This window comes from Bombina bombina, chromosome 8 (assembly GCF_027579735.1).
Source record: "Bombina bombina isolate aBomBom1 chromosome 8, aBomBom1.pri, whole genome shotgun sequence".
Lineage (NCBI taxonomy): Eukaryota > Metazoa > Chordata > Amphibia > Anura > Bombinatoridae > Bombina > Bombina bombina.
Genome location: NC_069506.1, coordinates 136,063,268 through 136,082,112, shown reverse-complemented (window position 1 = coordinate 136,082,112; position 18,845 = coordinate 136,063,268).

Genomic DNA, 18,845 nt, shown 5'->3' with positions numbered 1-18,845 from the left:
GAGTATGAGGTCAGCAGCATTATTGACTCTCATATGTCCAGGGGCCGTGTACTGTATTTGGTTCACTGGAGGGGCTACAGTCTGGAGGAGCGTTCTTGGGTTCCCTCCTCTGATGTTCATGCTCCCGCCCTCCTCCGTGCCTTCCATGCCCGTTTCCCCAATAAGCCTTTTGTCCTCCCGCGGGGGAGGGGTCATTGAGAGGAGGGTACTGTCAGGGCTTTTTCCCTGTTGTTTGCCATGTGCTTCTGGCAGCCATTTTACTCACCTCTCTTCCTGACTATGGTGCATTGTGGGGGATGCTGCTCATTTCCTACACTTCCTTTTATGGCCAGACTGGTGTGCATAATCCATGTGAGACAGGATGCAGTCTCAGAATTGTGATGTCATCACTTATTATTTAAAGGGCCTCTGTTCAGTATGCTTTGCCTTTGCGTTGTCTCAGACCTGTTTGTGAGAGTTCCTGTGTAGTACCTGGCTGCCTGACCTCCTTCCTGGTTCCTGATCCCTGGCTTGTTCCTGTCTCTGCTGTTTTCCTTGTTCCCAATTCCAGCTCGTCTGACTATTTGCTTTGGCTCCTGACTCGGCTCGTCTGACTACCAGCTCTGGTTTTTACTCCTGGCTTGTTATTTGACTTTTGGACTTTTTATTATTTTTTGCTATGAATAAAGGTGTGATTATTTTTGCACTTCTTGTCTCAGTCTGATTCCTGGCACCCTGACACAGTGCACTGTAAAATTATTTTCTCCTTAAAGTGTTCCTAATGTCTTGTTATACCATCTGCAGCATATAAAATCTATGAGAAATTGCTAATTTATGCTTTTTTGCTAATTAAATAACTGAACTTGATCTTTAAAACCACAGCCCGTCAAAGAAGCTAAGCTTGCACTGCAATCAGATCTTGTTATCTTATCACTCAAATGCTTCCCTTTCTTATCTGTCTCTGTACAACTGAAACAACAATCGAATATTAACATTTTAAAACTTTTATCTCTTCCACCTTCCACCTAGAGCTATTTGTAAGCAATTTAATACACTCCAGCAGGTAAAATGGATCATTGGCAGCACATAAAAAGAGAGACACATTTTGAGTTAACTGTTCCTTTAACACAATGAACATATCAGTTACTAATTAAAAACTGTGAACTACAGCATCTATGTATTGTTTAAGATTTATTTCTGTGCCAAAAACACCACTGGCCCATGTTAAAGGGACAGTCTACACCAGAATTTTTATTGTTTTAAAAGATAGATAATCCCTTTATTACCCATTTCCCAGTTTTGCATAACCAACACAGTTATAATAATATACTTTTAACCTCTGTGATTTTCTTGTATCTAAGCCTTTGCAAACTGCCCCTTTTTTCAGTTCTTTTGACAGACTTGCAGTCTAGCCAATCAGTGCCTACTCCCAGATAACTTCTCGTGCACGAGCACAGTGTTATCTATATGAAATACGTGAACTAACACCCTCTAGTGGTGAAAAACTGTTAAAATGCATTCTGAAAGAGGTGGGCTTCAGGGTCTAAGAAATTAGCATATGAACCTCCTAGGTTAAGCTTTCAACTAAGAATACCAAGAGAACAAAGCAAAATTGGTGAAAAAAGTAAATTGGAAAATTGTTTAAAATGACATGCTCTATCTGAATCATGAAAGTTTATTTTGGCCTAGACTGTCCCTTTAAAGACAATTGTGTATCATGGAGGGAGGATCCACCTACATATATACATGAGTGAAAACAGTGGCTTAATGGTCTTTAACCCTTTGAAAATACTGGTAACGTATTTGAAATGTTTAAATACTGCACCCAGTACAAGGAGGCATCACATTCTGTGCCCAAAGCTGTATTAGGTCAAGTTATTGGCAATTGTGTGTTATGTAAGGGCAAGAAGAGTACATATTTACCTAGTGAAATCAGTAGCTTAATGATCATTAATCCTTGAAAATATCAAATTGTCATTTTTATTTTGAGGCCCAAGTTTGCACTTAGTTTAATGCCCCTTTTGATCTTCTTTAAAGTGGTATTAAGCAGAATTATATTAAAGGAATTCACTACTGTGTTAACATTAAATAAACCTATATTTTTTATTTAAATCTCAATCAGATTTTGTTTAAAACATTTACTGAATAAGAAACAGGTTAAATTAGAAAGCAGCATTTCTGGGAACAACTTCCCCTCTGTCCCTTTACCTTGAATGATGGCAGAGAGAAGACTTGTCATTCATTGCGATTAAAAATATCCTGTTCCCTTCTTTGCAGTTTTGCTTCCTGAGTTTATTAGTTCTATACAGGTTTCTCCTTTTTTGTGACACGGCTCCAGATTTCTTTCTAATCACTTGCACAACAAGGGGGGCTTGATTATACAATGGGAAGCAAGTGAGCTACCACCAGGAAGAAAATAAAAGCAAGGGGAAAAAGGGAGGGCTCTGTGAAGGGCAGAGCATATTTGTTTTCATTTGTTTTGTTTTGTTTTGTTATCCATGCTGACTGCATAACCCCGCCCCCCATGCTTTTAGCCAATAGGAGGTTTTGAGCCCTTTGGTTTTTTTTCAAAGATGTTTGTGCCTAAATTTCCATAGGGAGACTAAAAAGGTGATGTCAGGCTGAGCATATGTAAAGAGCTCTCACAGCAATTTTTTTTATTTCATTGTAGGCTTATTGTTATTTTTAATTTACTTCCACCCCTCCTAAGAAACAAACTAGTAACCTGACATAAAAAAGGAAAGCTGTAATGCAAAAGAATATTTAGAATATTCTGTGGGGGTATAAAAGTTTTGAAGAGTTTTTTTCTCTAAAACAATACAACAATAGGTAGGTAGTAAGGGTAACTGATGCAAATACAGCAAAGTAAAACACACATTAAAGGGATAGTAAACACCAAAAATGTTAATTTTTAAAATGATAGATAATCCCTTTATTTACCATTCCCCAGTTTTGCATAACCAGCACTGTGTTAGAAATATACCTTTCACCTCTGTAATTACCTTGTATCTAAGCTTCTGCTGACTGCCTCCTTATCTCAGATCTTTTGACAGACTTGCATTGCAGGCAATTAGTGCTGACTCTTAAAGGGACAGTATACACTCATTTTCATATAACTGCATGTAATAGACACTACTATAAAGAATAAGATGCACAGATACTGATATAAAAATCCAGTATAAAACTGTTTAAAAACTTACTTAGAAGCTGTCAGTTTGGCTCTGTTGAAAAGGTAGCTGGAAAGCCCACTGCAAGTGGCAAATAAGACACTCCCCCCTCCCCCTTCTTTTACATATGAAAAGACCCTTTCCACAAACAGGAGCAAGCTGGAGTAGGTAGTCGAGCGTATTCACATAAAACTTTGGGGCTTGGTTAGGAGTCTGAAAATCAGAGCAATGTTATTTAAAAATAAGCAAAACTATACATTAATTTAAAAAAAAAACTTTATGGGCTATATAAATAGATTATCTACAAAACATTTATGCAAAGAAAAAATGAGTGTATAATGTCCCTTTAACCCCTTAAGGACAAGGCCATTTTTCAATTTCTTTCCCTTAAAGGGACAGTATACTGTAAAATAGTTTTTCCCTTAATGTGTTTACAATTGTTGTTTTTTTTTACCAACTGCAACGTAAAAAAAATTATGAAAATTAGCTTTTTAAGGTTTATTTGTGTATTTTAAAGCCCTGATTTTGTGTTTTGAAGCCACAACCTAATAAAATGGATTGAGCTTATAGGTAAAATCAGATCTCATTACTTTATCACATTGTGTACATATATCTGCTTCTTTATCTTATATCTGTCCATAAAACAATCACCAGTACTTGGAGAGAACAATGGAAAATCAATGTTTTATTACCTTATCTCTGCTATATCCCACTGGGAGTGTAATCTCTTCTGCTGGCTGTGTTTACAAAGCTTATCTATAGCTTGGACCTGTGGCCACAAACTTTCAGAATAGGTGGGGATACCACATGCTAAATCAACTATTTCAAATGCCAATATAAGGGTAAAGGAGCTACTTGTAAACAATTTAATACACTCCAGCAGGTAAAGTTGATCATTGGGAACAAATTAAAGGGGAGAAAATTTTTTAGTAAACTGTCCCTTTAAGGACCAGGGCTATTTTTACATTTCTGCTGTGTTTGTGTTTAGCTGTAATTTGCATCTTACTCATTTACTGTACCCATACATATTATATACAGTTTTTCTCGCCATTAAATTGACTTTCTAAAGATACCATTATTTTCATCATATCTTATAATTTATTATAAAAAAATTATAAAATATGAGGAAAAAATGAAAAAAAACACACACTTTTTCTAACTTTGATCCCCAAAATATGTTACAAATCTATCTTTGTTCAAAAATAGCAGACATATATGGCTTTGGCGTTGCTTTTTGGTAATTAGAAGGCCGCTAAATACCGCTGCGCACCACACGTGTATTATGCCCAGCAGTGAAGGGGTTAATTAGGGAGCATCTAGGGTTAATTTAGCTTTAGTGTAGTGTAGTACACAACCCCAAGTATTGATCTAGGCCCATCTTGGTATATTTCATGCCATCATTTCACCGCCAAATGCGATCAAATGAATTTTTTTTTTAAATTTTTCACAATTTTAGGTTTCTCACTGAAATTATTTACAAACAGCTTGTGCAATTATGTCACAAATGGTTGTAAAAGCTTCTCTGTGATCCCCTTTTTCAGAAATAGCAGACGTATATGGCTTTGGCGTTGCTTCTTGGTAATTAGAAGGCCACTAAATGCAGCTGCGCACCACACGTGTATTATGCCCAGCAGTGAAGGGGTTAATTAGGGAGTTTGTAGGGAGCTTGCAGGGTTAATTTTAGCTTTAATGTAGAGATCAGCCTCCCACCTGACATATCACACCCCCTGATCCCTCCCAAACAGCTCTCTTCCCTCCCCCACCCCACAATTGTCCCCGCCATCTTAAGTACTGGCAGAAATTCTGCCAGTACTAAAATAAAAGGTATTTAAAAATTTTTTTTAGCATATTTACATATGCTGATGTGTAGGATCCCCCCTTAGCCCCCACCTCCCTGATCCCCTCCCCCAAACAGCTCTCTAACCCTCCCCCTCTACCTTATTGGTAGCCATCTTGGGTACTGGCAGCTGTCTGCCAGTACCCAGTTTACTAAAAAAAGTTTCTTTTTTTTTAATTGTATTTATTTTTTCTGTAGTGTAGCTTCCCCCCCCCCAAAGACCAACCCCCACCCCCTCCCAGATCCTTTAGATGCTTTTTTAAAAAAAAAAATATTGCCCCACTCTCCTACTTTTTTTTTTAAATTTTCTGTAGTGTAGCCGTTCCCACCCGCTTCCACCCATGCACGTGCCCGCCCCGCCCCGGTGCACGCATGCGCCACCGTGCGCGCCCCTGATGATCCCGCCTCCTCAAAGTCATTAGGGCCCATCGATGACCGCCCACCCGCCTCCCACGTAAGCTCCCACCCACCGATACCGGCCATCGATGTCCGGTACAGAGAGGGCCACAGAGTGGCTCCCTCTGCATCGGATGGCCAAGGGGTGTTATTGCAGGATGTCTCGATAACGAGGAATCACTGCAATAACCGGAAAGCAGCTTTAAACCCCTAAAACCACTTTAAACCCCTAATGTCGTACAGGGTAGGTCGTTGGTCTTTAAAGAGCAGGTTGTGTGCGACGTACCCTGTACGACATGCGTCGTTAAGGGGTTGAATAACTTCACGTGCATGAGCACAGTGTTATCTATATGAAACACATGAACTAACGACCTCTAACTGTGAAAAACTGTCAAATGCATTCAGATGAGAGGCTGTCTCAAGGGCTTAGGAATTAGCAAATGAGACTACCTATGTTTAGCTTTCAACTAAGAATAACAAAATAACAAAGCAAATTGGATGATAAAAGTAAATTAGAAAGTTGTTTAAAATTGCATGCCCTATCTGAATCATGAAAGTTTATGTTACGGTTGCCTCCAGGCTGGCTGGAAGTTGGACCATAGAAAAGGATGCTCCTAGCGCTCACCAAAGGAGCAGCAGCACCGTAGACACTCTAACTGCTGCGTAGCCACCATAAGTAACGCAGACTCTATGAACCACCGCTGCTGGGCTGGTATCTCGCCGTCTGCTCTGCGCCCTGGACCTACGACCAGGCTCCAGTAGGTGAACCTCTTCCTTCTGTAGCAATCCCCGTAGCTAAGGGAGTATGAAAAGCATAGCAATCCCTGTAGTGATTATAGCTGAAGCTGTCCCCTACAAACATGAGTCAAAGCTGCAAGTTAGAGGGTCAGAAATAGGTCTCATGTGCTGGAGCACACAGCCTGCTTTTTATTGAGGTTACATGCAAACAGGACACTCTCAGGGGGAGGCATAAAATCCCCCATCACACATTTGATATTAGATAGAGAGACACTCCCTTTGACAGGCCACAACATTACTTCAGCAGATAACATTTTACACACAATAAAACAATGCAGTCCACCTTATCACTACTAGAAGTCTGATTAGACAATGGGAAAGTTTATCACTAAACTTAATTAGAGCTGATCCCAGCAAACTTGTATTTAGAATGCTTCTTGAAGCTGAACAAAGTTATCTCTGTAGTTCTGACCGAAGGGTCTGTCACATAGCACTTAATGGCACACAATGAAACTGAACCAAGTGGGAGAAAGCCAGGGACAAGTCATTTCACAGGTCTGGGGACATAGTCTTAAAGGGGCATTGTTCACCAAAGTCACAATATATCCCCAGACGGTTCTTAAAGGGCCATACACACCCAATAAAAGTTAATATGTTTTCAGGGGCACAATCTTCCAGGGGCCATAGTCATGTGGAAGGAGGCTGGCAAATAGGCTTCTCCAAAATCCAGGGAAGCAGGGCAATTTTCCATTTAAAGGGCCAGTTACAAATAGCAGTTTGTAACATATCTCCCCTTTTGGAGGGAGACTAACCAGGCACCTGACCTTCTGCCGGTCAGTGCCTAAGTTAGTCTCGCAACCCACCCACAAATAATTGTTAGCAGCAAAGTAGCCCCCCCACAATACGTAGTACTGGCCTGTAAGTTCCAGGTTGTAGGATGAAAGTGTAGCATCCTCGGCCTTCCTGGCGCAGCTGGGCAAATAGCTGATGGTACTTGGGGGGCAGAGGCCAGCGGCACTCTGCCCTGGTGCCAGCGCTTCTGCTGGGGTGAGGGGTTTGCAGGCCAGTTCTGTAACAAGGACAAGGTCTGTAGGGCAGAGGCCAGCAGCGCTCTGTCCTGATGCCAGCTCTTCTGCTGGGGGAATTGGGGCATAGTCCTGCCCGGTGGCAAAGGGAAAGTGGGGGTTAGTGGGGGTTAACATCTCCACTGTTAACCCTGGGCCCAAGTTAGGAGTTAGCTGGGGAGGGGGAGATTGGCTTACCTCCTCCTCCTGATACTCCGGCGGCCGTTGGAAAGGGAGGTCGATGCTCTCCGCTTCCTGTGGAACATGCTGCGGCTGGGGAGAGAGACCGGTTGTCTCCTCTCCCTGGAAGGCACACTCCGGCTGGGGAGGGAGGTCGATGCTCTCCCCTCCCTGTAGTTGGGTCTGTCGCTGGGGATCTGGGCCGCCTGCCCAGCATCCCTGTAGGGCCGGTAGAGAGACTGCGGTCCCATCTCCACCTGCCTGCTGGGGGTCCTCCCAGGACCAGTCTATGAGGCCTGCTGCCTCTGGTATCTCTGGTTGGGGTTGGGGAAGGAGACCGGTTGTCTCTTCCCTCTGCACAGTATACTGCCGCTGGGGAGGGAGGTCGCTGCTCTCCTCTCCCTGTGGAACATGCTGCGGCTGGGGAGAGAGACCAGGTGTCCATACCCTCAAACTCCACAGTTGGCGCTCAAAGGCTCGTGCCGCTTCGTTCTCAGTAGCCAATTCCCGGATGAGGCGACTGACTACCTCCTGTGCAGGGTCTGGACCATATCGGACTAGCCGCCTCTTTACCTCTGGAACGAAATCCGCGCCCTCATAGCGACGGATCAGGTTGAGGTGCTCTTCACAGGGTTCTGACCAGTATCTTGTCAGCTCCATGCTGCTGTAGGTAGGGACGCTGCGCAGTGGCTAGCGTTGCCCTCAATAACTTTCCTACGATACCAGTGCTGTTGTGGTGCTGCTCCTTGCGCTAGGACGCCAATCCCACCGCTGCCGCCAAATGTTACGGTTGCCTCCAGGCTGGCTGGAAGTTGGACCGTAGAAAAGGATGCTCCTAGCGCTCACCAAAGGAGCAGCAGCACCGTAGACACTCTAACTGCTGCGTAGCCACCATAAGTAACGCAGACTCTATGAACCACCGCTGCTGGGCTGGTATCTCGCCGTCTGCTCTGCACCCTGGACCTACGACCAGGCTCCAGTAGGTGAACCTGTTCCTTCTGTAGCAATCCCCGTAGCTAGGGGAGTATGAAAAGCATAGCAATCCCTGTAGTGATTATAGCTGAAGCTGTCCCCTACAAACATGAGTCAAAGCTGCAAGTTAGAGGGTCAGAAATAGGTCTCATGTGCTGGAGCACACCGTCTGCTTTTTATTGAGAAAAAAAGAAATTATAGTGGGGTAGGAAGGGGCGCTGAACCGCAATCTGGAAATGTATATAACTTAAGACCTTTGCATTAATTTATATTTAGTTGGGGTAGAGAATACCAATATTAAATCTTATATGAGGTGTGATGGTAAAATAAAATAAAATAATATAATTTAATAATCTTCTATCTTTTAGTTGGGGTAAAGAATACCAATAATAAGTTCAAGGTGTGATGATAAAATAAATTAGTTTAATAATCTTCTATCTTTTCAGTGGTAATATAATGTGTGCTGCGTGGAAAGCTGCTTAGTGAAAGTGTTAATGAAAGTTAAAACATGCTCATTTCTCCTTGAAAAAGGCTCTGTTGCCGATACGCGTTGATCCGCCCTACAGCTACAGACAAACTTGGCACCCAGGACCGTTGTCTCTAACAGGAGGTTTGAAATAAGAAATCCCTGTTAGTTATTGTACAGCGAGAGGAGCCACATACTGAAAAATATTTAAAAGGAATGAAGTGCGCGCACTTAATTTAAACAAGGAGAACCTCTGATTAGTCACAAAGAACCCACGTGACTCTATTGCCGAACCGGACAGCTGATATATCAAACACTGACAGGAAAAGTAAGAATACACGGATGAGCGTTTTTTATACATAAAGGTACTGTGTGACATCTCTAATTGGAAACTTTTAAAGGAACTACAAAAAAAGGAAAGACTGTGGGTAAACACCTGCTAGGAAAAGCCCTCTAATTAAAGCTTGCAACACTGTGTCTAATAAGACACACACCACTTTGAAACACCTGTTACATACTACCAACACAGAAAAGGCTTGTCATTGTTTTCAGTATTAATTTATACTAGTGTTTGAAAACTAACTCATCTTATCAATTTATATTGGTTTATTGTTACTGTATCAACTTATGCCTCTACTAGTTTTCACTTTATTATATGCCCATCATCTAACATATTAGCAGCTATTGGAGTCTTTTCTATCAGAATTGTAGTTTTAAATTAGAATTGTAGTTTTTAATGCATTTATAACACCGGTGTTATTAAGTTTTTAGAATCTAATTTTTAGAACATTACTGTTTAATATTTTATTGCTATTAATGTCTGTAAGAAATTTTTATTTCTTAGTATGAACTTACTTAATAAATTAACATTATAACACTAATCTGCATACTATCCCTTTTTTCTCATTTTTAATTAGGATCCATATTTTCTACCTAAAATCTAAAACTTGTGAGGATCCCTAGTTCCCAGTACTAATTTAATCACAAATATATTTAAATATATTTTTTTGCACCCCTACTTTTCACTACAACAATTATTATCCATACTGCACGTATACTATATACACAGAAGATCTACTTGGTGACATAGAGTCACTTTAAACTTACTGCTCTAACACTAATTTCACACCTATTTACTCTCACAATTTAATTTTTTTTTTTTTTTTTTTAACCTTACACAAACAAGGAGAAATGAGCATGTTTTAACTTTCATTAACACTTTCACTAAGCAGCTTTCCACGCAGCACACATTATATTACCACTGAAAAGATAGAAGATTATTAAACTAATTTATTTTATCATCACACCTTGAACTTATTATTGGTATTCTTTACCCCAACTAAAAGATAGAAGATTATTAAATTATATTATTTTATTTTATTTTACCATCACACCTCATAAGATTTAATATTGGTATTCTCTACCCCAACTAAATATAAATTAATGCAAAGGTCTTAAGTTATATACATTTCCAGATTGCGGTTCAGCGCCCCTTCCTACCCCACTATAATTTATTTTTTTCAAAAACTTTAGGTGTAGTCACTTGTGAGAAGACTACACTAGTGAAGGAGGCTATATCTGGAGTGAGTTAGATTGTTCAAATTACCCTATCTATACTGCTTTTTATTGAGGTTACATGCAAACAGGACACTCTCAGGGGGAGGCATAAAATCCCCCATCACACATTTGATATTAGATAGAGAGACACTCCCTTTGACAGGCCACAACATTACTTCAGCAGATAACATTTTACACACAATAAAACAATGCAGTCCACCTTATCACTACTAGAAGTCTGATTAGACAATGGGAAAGTTTATCACTAAACTTAATTAGAGCTGATCCCAGCAAACTTGTATTTAGAATGCTTCTTGAAGCTGAACAAAGTTATCTCTGTAGTTCTGACCGAAGGGTCTGTCACATAGCACTTAATGGCACACAATGAAACTGAACCAAGTGGGAGAAAGCCAGGGACAAGTCATTTCACAGGTCTGGGGACATAGTCTTAAAGGGGCATTGTTCACCAAAGTCACAATATGTTCCCAGACGGTTCTTAAAGGGCCATACACACCCAATAAAAGTTAATATGTTTTCAGGGGCACAATCTTCCAGGGACCATAGTCATGTGGAAGGAGGCTGGCAAATAGGCTTCTCCAAAATCCAGGGAAGCAGGGCAATTTTCCATTTAAAGGGCCAGTTACAAATAGCATTTTGTAACAGTTTAATTTGGACTTTACTATCCCTTTAAGGAGACAGTATACACCAATTTTCATACAACTGCATGTAATAGACACTACTAGAAAGAATAATATTCTTTCTGATCTACTGATCTAAAAATTCAAAACTTGTTAAGAAGCTCACAGTTTAGCACTGTTGATGAGGTTAGTCTGGGACACCCACTGAAAGGGGCTGAGAAAGCAGAAAGAGCAGACCTTACTGCATACGAAAAGACCCATTACACAAACAGGAGCAAGCAGGATACTTTGGAGCTTGGTTAGGAGTTTGAAAATCAGCACAATGTTATTAAAAAATAAGCAAAACTATACATTGTTACAAAAACACCATGCCAGATGGGCTAAATAAATGCATCATCTACAAAACATTTATACAAAGAAAAATCTAGTTTACAGTAACCCTTTAACGTATCTTTCAACAGGGCTATTAGGGACTATTTTATTAAAGGGTTTCAATAATTTCTTGAGATAGATTTTCAGCTATAGTTAGGTTTAAATAACTTTAATCTTGTTAAACATATCAGCAAATAGACAGACCAGATGGGTTAATTTATTTCTATTTACCTCTATTTGTCTGTTTATTTTAAAATATTTTTATATTTCAGGTGTTCGATAAGGAATTGCAAACATCTGCTAGCAATTATTTTTGCAACTGACGAAATCAACAGAAACGATTTGCTTCTTCCTAACATAACACTGGGGTTTGATATAGTTGACAGTTGCAGGTATGAAGACAGAGCAGTGAAGGGTGTACTACAAATATTATCAGGGATAAATGACCCTATGCCAAATTACCAGTGTAGAGCTAAAGGTGTGCTGGCTGGCTTCCTTGGACATCTTCTATCCTTGTCATCATATAGCATGTCAGAGCTTACAGGGATTTACAGGTACCCTCAAGTGAGTATTGAACATTTTAAGAAAAAATATTGCTTAGATTGCTAACATACAGCAAAATTACAAGTTTTGCAGTAGGGCTATACCGCTAAAAAAATTGTCCATTGCGTGCGGAATGGCAGGTCTCCCTTATTACAAGTCACGGCGGTAGGGCTATACCACAAGCGTTTTAGCCTGTAACATAACTCTCCATTCCGCACTCAAAAAATAACTTTTTAGTGTGGAATTTTGAGGTCTCCCGTATTACAAGTTTTTAAGGCAGGCCATGACGCTAGCATGATAGCCTATACCGCCACGATCCATTCCGCGATCTGAGACCAGTAGTTATGGATTTTGCGAAACATAAATTATGATCAGAAGAGCCAATATAATTTAAGCAGCTCTTATCCTATTGGCTGATTTGAATTTTTTAGCCAATAGGAATGCAACGGTACCCCAATATAAAAAGGGGTACCTTGCATTCAAGCTACAGTGTGCGCCGGAGATCGCATGAAGAGGAAGCTCCACGCTAGATGTTATCATCGTTGCTGCCGGTTCTGGTTAGATCCACGCCGCCGGGATGAACATAGAAGATGCCCCAGCAGTGGATAAAGATGTAGCCACCTGGATGAAAACTTCTCTCCGCCTGGATGAAGATGGATGTTCAGACTTCAGGAACTGTGAGTACATTTTCTGGGGTTAGTGTTAGGTTTTTTTTAAAAAATTGGGGTGTTTGTTTTTTTTTTATTAGTTTTTCTTATTTTAATGGGCACAAAAGAGCTGGTTGCCCTTTCAAGGGAAATGCCCATACAGATGTCCATTTAGGGGCAATGGGTAGCTTAAGTATTTTTAGACTTTGTTTTTTTTTATTTTGGAGGGTTTGTTGGGTGGGGGGTTTTACTATTAGGGGGGAGTTTGTAATTTTTTTAGGTAAAAGAGCAATTTAACTTCGGGCAAAGCCCTACAAAAGGCCCTTTTAAGGGCTGTTAGTAGTTTATTATTAGCTTAGTGGGTGTTTTTATTTTGGGGTGACTTTTTTATTTTATAGGGCGATTAGATTAGGTTTAATTTTTGTTATTTTGGATAATTTTGCTTATTATTTTTTGTAATATTATTGTTTTTTTGGTAATTTTAGTATTTTTTTTATAATGTTATTTTTTTTTCTGTAATTTTAGTGTTTGTTTTATTTGGTTATTTTATTTTTTTTTTGTTTTTTTTCGTCGTGTTAGGTTTTTTTAATTTTGTAAGTTAGGTTTTTTATTTTTAGTTTTTTTTTCTTAAAATAGTTATGTTCGGTTTATTTATAGTTTAATCTTAGTTTTATTTTTATTTCATATATAAGTTTTTATTTATTTTAAGGTAGTTATATTGTAAGTATAATTTAAAGTTAGGAGGGTGTTAGATTTAGGAGTTAATAGTTTAATCTAGTGTTTTGCGATGTGGGGGACCGGTGGTTTAGGGGTTAATAGGTTTAGTTTAGTATTTGTGATGTGGGGGCCGGCAGTTTAGGGGTTAATAGCTTTAGTTTAGTAGTAGCGATGTGGGGGCCTGGCGGTTTAGGGGTTAATAGGTTTATTTAGGAGTTAGGGATGCGAGGGGGCGGTTGATTTAAAGGGACAGTCAAGGCCCAAAAAAACTTTTATTTTTCAAATAGGGCATGTAATTTTAAACAACTTTCCAATTTACTTTTATCAACAATTTTGCTTTGTTCGCTTGGTATTTTAGTTGAGAGCAAACCTAGAAAGGCTCATATGATAATTTCTAAGCCCTTGAAGGCCGCCTCTAATCACATGCTTTTGTATTTGCTTTTCACAGCAGGGGAGAGTAGTTCAGGTAAACCATATAGATAGCATTGTGATCACGCCCGTGAGTTGTGGCAGACACTGCACTAATTGGCTAAACTGCAAGTCAATAGATAATAACTAAAAGTCATGTGATTAGGGGCGGTCAGAAGATGCTTAGATACAAGATAGTCACAGCAGTAAAAAGTGTATTAATATAACAGTGTTGGTTATGCAAAACTGGGGAATGGGTAATAAAGGGATTATCTATCTTTTTAAACAACAAAAATTCTGGTGTTAACTGTCCCTTTAAGGGTTAATCATTTTATTTAGTGTCAGCGATGTCAAGGGCGGTGGATTAGGGGTATTTAGACTAGGGGTTTATGTTAGGGTGTTAGATTTATACATAACTTTCTTTTCCCCATAGACATCAATGGGTAACTTGTAATGGCAGCGCTATGGAGAGTACGATACCGTTCATTTTTTTGCGCAATTTACACACCATGTTTAGCGCACAACTTGTAATCTTGCTGATAGATTTGTGATGAACAATGATTCACTAATCTAGGTAATTTAGGGCCAGATTTTGAGTGGAGCTTTATTTAGCTAGCGTGCTAGTTGCACTAGAAGTAAACTTTTTGTGTGCATTGGTTGCGCTCGTATTATAAATTGAAAACAAAAATGTATCTCTCTCACACAAATAGCTTACTTCTAGCTCAATTAGAATATTGCGCATGCTTTAACGTATTCCTGCATAGAAGGCAATGAAGCAAAAAAAGTGGAAAAAACACCCGAACTCATGTTTTCAAGGGTGCTAAACCAACATGAAAATATGAATATTTTACATTCCAATTTTCTTCACAGAGAAGAATATGTTCTATTTGTTCTTAAATACATATTTCTACATATATCTGATTGTATTTTGGTACAATGTATGTCTATACCTATATATATTGATGATTACATATAGATATAGAAATATACAGATATATATATAGTAATATCTATTTATAAATACTTAGAAGATATTGGAATGTAAACTATTTACAGTAAATACACAGTATAACACTTTAATAAATATGAATTTTCATGCTTTTGTTTTTTTAACTGAAAATGGCTCCAATGCACACACACATAAACATATATATATATATATATAGATAGATAGATAGATAGATAGATAGATAGATATGTGTGTGTACATATATATATATATAAGTATATATATATATATATATATATATATACACATACACATAGACACATACATGAAGTATATGTATGTATATATATATATATATATATATATAAACACATACATACTGTATATATATATATATATATATATATATATATATATATATATATATATATATACAGTATATATATATATATATATATATATACAGTATATATATATATAAATATATATGTATATACATACACACATAGTATATGGTCAAAGCAATACGAGATGGTTATTTTATAGGTGTGCACTGTGCTGAACAGATTTTACATTTAGTGCTAAAAGACCATTTTTCCAGCAAAGGACAAGGTTGTGGCAGGCTGGATAGCATAATAGAGTGAAAAATGTAGAAATTTCTGCGCACTTTCACAGCAGTGTTAAAGCTAGCTAAATGCTCAGGGAGCAGCAAGATTGGGCAGGTGGACCCCAGCACCGACAAGATGTTGTAACTCAGTGGAACCTTGCAGATGATTCTTTGTTTCCTTGAGCTGCCACACTCGGTGGAGCGGTGTTCGGTATTTGAGGCACAGTGGTTGAGGTGTCAGGCGTAGTTGTCCCTTGAGAGTTAAAAGGTGCCAGTATGATGTGGTTTTTTTAGCTAGTTCTCCTTTTAGGCATTTTGGCAAACACTAAGGAAAACAAATTATCTGAACAGGCAAATAGACACTGGACATGGAGACTGAGCAGCAAGAGACACAGGATATGGAATATGTGCACAGAGCACAGGGCTTGGATGCTGTGCATGTCACTGGACTTGGCAGGAGACACACAGTGGTCTTGGACGGAAGGAATGCCCACACCGGGGGCCTTGGATAGAAGGAATGCCCACACCGGGGGCCTTGGATAGAAGGAATGCCCACACCGGGGGCCTTGGATAGAAGGAATGCCCACACCGGGGCCTTGGACAGGAGGAATGCTTACTGGATCAGGGTCTGTGCCTTGGCAGGTGACTGTACATTGGAATGGGGTCTGTGCCTTTCCAGGAGCGCATACACTGGAACAAGATCTGTGCCTTGGCAGGAGAGAGTGCACTGAAATAGAGGCTCTGCCTTGGCAGTAGAGCGTAAAGTGGAACAGGTTTTTCAGTACAAAAACCAATGGCACTTCTTCCTTGAATATATGGACTGACCCCTTTCAGTAATTTTGAAATTTCTTCACTTGCATTATTTCAGGGTAGTGGTGCTATATTTATTTAAAGAAAACACTTAGTCTAAGGGGGATATTTATCAAAGCCTCAACTTTGTTGAATTTGCCGACACCAATACGGTCGCCTAACATTGCGGCCGCGTATTTCAATACGCTCTCCTTATTTATAAAAAAAGCCGGCAAAAATATGCGCACCAAGTACGGGGCGATGCGCATCGGACTGTTGTTAACTAACAGTCATCAATCTCGCATCTATTCAGCTTTTTCCCAACTTTATTTATACCCTGTCACTAAACGCCGCCACTATACTTAAATGTTTAACCCCTATCCTGCCACTCCCAATGTGAAACCGATGTGGACAGTGTATTTAGTTCAAATAAAAATGCAACAATATAACAAATGCAACAATATAGCAAAAAGTGGCAAGAAGTGTAGCAAGTGGTGTGATAATATACCATGTCAAAATATGAGCTACAGATATCTCATACATACTTGTATTATATTAAGAAAGTATGGGATGAGAGGTTAAAAGGAAATATATAGTTTAATAAAAGGTTAATGCAGTAAAGGTTATAGACTTGAACAGGATGAGTAAATAAATATAGGACAAATATTGCTGATATCTAGTTATAAAAAGTTAAGATTGGCCAATCTTATTAAAAATGGAAAAATTATATATATAAAAATACAGAAAAATGAAAAAATGAAAAAATGAAAAAAAAAGGGGGATGGTCAAAAATGATGAAAAAATAATGGAATGAAAAAATGGAAAAATGGAGAAATGAAAAAATGATGAATGAATGAATCCAAAATTGAGTGATGATAAGTTCCAGAAAAGATAATCCAAAATAAAATGTGAGGATCAGGAAACTAGAGACCGTTAGAAAAGTTTAAGTCCTAAATGGAAAGGTTAATGAAATATCCAAGATGCAGCGATTACAGTTTGATGAAAATCCAATGCAAGAAACCTGCAGGGAAAAAGAAGACGCTACACAACTCAAAAAGAAGAAGTGCTGCACAAGTCCCTACCCACAAGTCCCTAGTTTTGAAAGCTTCAAGTGCTCCCTAAAGACTCTGCTGTTCAAGGATGCATACAACCTACGCTAACCTTTCTTTATACCAGTTCCTCTCCTCCATTGCTATCCCCTGAACCCCCTTAGCATGTAAGAGTCCAGCTGTTTGTAGATCACCTTCTTAAGAGTGGATTACAACAGTGCAACTCTTGGCAGGGCCCTCTACCCACTTTTTCCCTTAATTGTTTTATACTCCCCTTTGTTTATAGAGCTGCGGAATCTGTTGGCGCTCTACAAATAACCAATAATAATAATAATAATAACAAGTCAAGCGCAAATAAAAAAGGCTATTTGAAAAAGTGCTCACTGTATTTTAAAAACTCGGGCTGGTATGTCGATCAGGTCTACGCATTTCAGCCTCCAACGAGGCCTTTATCAAGACTAAACCAGCTAGGAGTATTGACCGTATTTAAAGATTTATCTAGCCAATCACGTATAAAGGGGTGTGTGACGTGAGTAGTGTGTCATGAGGTCTTTAACGTGTATATGGTTAACGTGTATATATTTTGTAATGTGTTCGCAAAAGGAACTTAAGTGCTATAAACTTACAGGAGAAACATTATATATAAAGTGTATAACTACTTGTATACATATAGATAGTTTTGAAGAACAAACTGATCGTGTGATCGTATGTCTAAATGCGCCATTTTAAATGTGGGAAATTTAATGTACGCTTTGTGCGAGTGTATCGCTAGTGTTATACGAAGAAAGGAATGTGACTATATAGGGTATCTGATAGGTCATTTAAACCCTGTGCTGAGAATGCTTATGAATAAAAATACTGAAAACATCTGTTATATTTAAAAGAAATGTATAGCGCATTACACCTATTTGAGGAAGATATATAAAGAAATTTCAAGACAATTATTGCTGATAGGTGTATATAAACAACATTATAAACAGACATATGGATCTATATATTTGCTAGTAGCGTATACGGTTATATAATCACTTTGTTACGTTAGTGGATATTTAAATACAGTGATTGACATAGTATAGAAATGTTTTAACAGAAAATATTTTGACAATAAATATTTGAAATGGGTTAGCGGTATAAAACAGCAATCATAAGTATAGAGATGTTTTAACAAGAAATATTTGAGGTTTATGAATGATATTATAAATTTACATTTTGATATCGTAAAAGCATAAAGAAAGAAACTAGAACACTTATCATGGTGAAAATTGGTTTGTTTACAAAGAGTAGCCATGGATACATGAGGATGAGAGAAACATATAAGTAATTATAATAAGCTATGAAGCACTAATATGTACAATAGTGACAATAATAGTAATACATAAACGTGTTTAGAACATGTCTTTGGAGACATATTCAAAATAACTATAAAAACATACCTTAAAAAATCTAAACTACATCTAAAAAAATCTCCAAAATTGTTTAGAACCATTATTAGCCCATTTTAATTCGAACTTAAAAAAAGAAGGGGGTTGTAGGAGATAAGCTTATAAAAATAGGCTTACCAAAAACTGCCCGAGTTGGTGAAGCACTTTTGGTATGAGGGGAAATAGTAATAAGGATAATATTCAATAGATATTACAAAAATTCAACATATCCTAATGATAAATTCAAATACTAAAAGTAATAATGTTGGGTATAGAAAATGTGTGGTATGATACCTAGACCTCTTTAAAATCAATAAAATATACAGGCCTAGATTACAAGTTTTGCGTT